This window comes from Pyxicephalus adspersus, chromosome 10, assembly GCF_032062135.1.
Source record: "Pyxicephalus adspersus chromosome 10, UCB_Pads_2.0, whole genome shotgun sequence".
NCBI lineage: Eukaryota > Metazoa > Chordata > Amphibia > Anura > Pyxicephalidae > Pyxicephalus > Pyxicephalus adspersus.
The window spans coordinates 21948088-21951126 of record NC_092867.1 but is presented as its reverse complement, the minus strand read 5'-3'; the positions used below and the strand labels follow the sequence as shown (position 1 = coordinate 21951126).

Sequence of the window (3039 nt, the reverse complement as noted above, 5' to 3'; positions counted from 1 at the left end):
AAAACATTTTAAAAATGCTGACTTGCAATAGAAAGTTATCCTGCCATCACTTCCTAAAAGACAGGAAGTGAAGGGGAATTATCCTTACCAACATGGATCAAGATGAATGATTAAAAATAATGGCAATCGTAACAGTCCTCTATTTAAATCCTAAAATGCCCTCATTACTTGTTCCCATGACAACAGTCCTAGGAGGAGATTTCTCTCACAATAGTAAGATATTCTCCCACTTCATATTAACGCTAAAAGAGAGGAAATGAAGGCAAATTAACACTTGCTTTGACTCTCTTCTTATCTATCTAAAAGAGAAGAGTTAACATTTTGGCTTTAGATATAATTTATTGTATTTTTAGAATTTTTTTGTTTATTTTGAAACAAATATTTAGTAATAGGGAAATGTTTGCAATGGAACAAGAATGATGACCCCACTGAAAAAGTTGAACTTAACCGGGGTCTATTTTATTCTTAAAATGGGAGACACTTGTTTCCATGACAACTGAAAGTCTACAGACCAGGAAGTGAGAGGGAGGTTGTTGTATGTTGTCATGGCAACCTGATACCTTTTTTTACAGGAAGTGGGGGGATAGACATAGTACAATAATAAAAAGAAAGTAAATAAATAAAATGGCATCAAAGTTTTAGCTTTAGATATAGTTTGACATATTTTATAGATTGAATGGAAAAAAAGATCATCTCACTTCCTGTTGAGTCTACAGTAGTTTATGTATAAAGTAGCTATATATATATATATATATAGTATATAAATATATATATACATATACTTGTGTGTGTATATATGTATATGACTCTACAGCCCTGGAGTTGTATAAACAGATTACAGAGCATTATAAATTTTGGGGTGACAGGTGATTAGGTTTTATGTTTAAGGGCATAAGATTTAGGTCATCTAAACTCTAATCATCTGTCACCCTAAATAAATAATATCTGATCATCTGTTGCTGCAATTCCAAATATTATAGATATAAAGTTGATTGATAAATAAGTGTTAGAATTAAGGGTGACAGATGATTAGGGTTAGGGGTGACAGATGACTAGACTTTAGATTTAAGGGTGACAGTTGACTTAAATCTCTCACCCCTAACTTTTATCATCTGTCACCCTAAATTTATATTGTGATGTAATATGTTACTACAAATCCAAACATAGATTTAAAGAACACTGATACAGAAGCATTAGAGTTAGGGGTGACAAATGATTAGGGTTTAGGGGTGACAGATGATTAGACTTTAGGTTTAGGGGTGACAGATGACTAAAATCTCTCACTCCTAACCCTAATCATCTGTCACCCCTAAATGTATATTGTTATGTAATCTGTTACTACAAATCCAAACATTATAGATTTAAAGAACACTGATACAGAAGCATTAGAGTTAGGGGTGACAGATGATTAGGGTTTAGGGTTGACAGATTTAAGTAATCTGCTCCCCTAAACCTAAAGCCTAATAATCTGTCAACCCTAATTCTAACCCCTTTGTAAAAGTCTTGTTTAAATCTATAATTATTGGATTTGTGGTAACAGATTACATCACGATATAAATGTAGGGGTGACAGATGATTAGGGTTAGGGGTGGGGGATTTAAGTCATCTGTCACCCCCTAATTATAACACTTCCTTATTGGTCATCCTTAAATATATAATGATTGGATTTGCAGTAACAGAGTACAGAGCATTAAAAATTTAGGGGTGAAAGTTGATTAGGGTTACTGCAAATCCAAAAATTATGGATTTAGAGAAGATGATACAGAGGTATTAGAGTTAGAAGTGACAGATGATTAGGGTTTAAGGGTGACAGATTTAAATCATTTGTCACCCCTAAACCTAAAACCTAATCATCTGTAACCTCTAATTCTAGCACTTCTGTAAAAGTCTTCTTTAAATCTATAATATTTGGATTTGTGGTAACAGATTACATCATAATATAAATTTAGGGGTGATAGATGATTAGGGTTAGAGGTGAGAGGTTCAAGTTGTCACCCCTAAACCTAGTCATCTGTTAACCCTAGATTTATATTACTCTGTAATCTGTTATCGCAAATCTAAATACATAAGACTGATAAAGAAGTGTTAAGGTGACAGATGATTAGGCTTTAAATTTAAAGGTGACAGATGACTAAAAACCATCACCCCTAAATCATATTCATGTCACCTCTATATGTATAAGGTTCTATAATCTGTTACTGCAAATCTAAAAATGATAGAATGATACAGATAGATTAAATATTAAAGATGACCAGGGTGACAAACTGACCATGTGTTAAGTCTACAGGACAGGAAGTCAAGAAAAATCAATTAATAAATAAAATAATGGAGAGCAAATTAAAAAAAAAAAAAACTTCTGTCTTTAGCTATACCAAAGGTAACTTTTTGTTTTTGCATTAAATTTTAGGTTAATTTTTTATAACCAGACCTTTTTATTATTGCATTGCACTTTATTGCTTTTGTTGGTAAATAACTCTTGATATTTAAAAAATGAAAAATGTACAAGGAATACAAATGTTTTTTTTTAAGTTCACAGCAACTCCCCTCCATGGCTGCCCTTGTACACACAAGGTTGTAGTACCTCATGACAAATAGTGCCAGACTCTGCAGCCTGTTTGCCATGTTATGTGCTCTCAATTCGACGACAAAGCCTAGAAAATAACAAGCAATGAAGCTTACAGGAAGAGAAAAAAAAATCCGTGGCGTTGTGAAGGGATAAAAAAAGGAGACTTAATAAAATAAGATCTGGGTAAAGGACGCCTCATTGGTCTTATCCTATGCAACAATGATTGTAGGGGAAGAGTTGGCTGCCTCACCACAGACACAAGGTGGAGCGCAGATCACTCCGCCGTCTCTGCTTGGGAGTCCATTTTAGGTCTACCGAAACCAGGACAATCCCCGGATGTAACTATCATGGCCGCCAACGGTGACTCGGGCAGCGTTTGAGGTAAGTTCAGCGGGGAAACGAACCGGGGGATGAACGGAGCGGGCGGGATATTGATCACGGCAATGGGTTGAAAGTTCGGTTGACTTTGAGCG

The 3039-nt window shown here is 34.8% G+C and overlaps 1 protein-coding gene across 1 annotated transcript in view; it reads left to right on the top strand.

The window, feature by feature from the left end:
* Positions 1 to 2803: 2803 nt before the first annotated feature.
* Positions 2804 to 3039, top strand: part of ZNF518A (zinc finger protein 518A) — a 13529-nt gene continuing 13293 nt past the window's right edge. The window contains exon 1 of the mRNA XM_072423770.1: positions 2804 to 2947. The gene's annotated coding sequence lies outside the window, so the exon portion shown is untranslated. The remainder of the gene's footprint in view (positions 2948 to 3039) is intronic.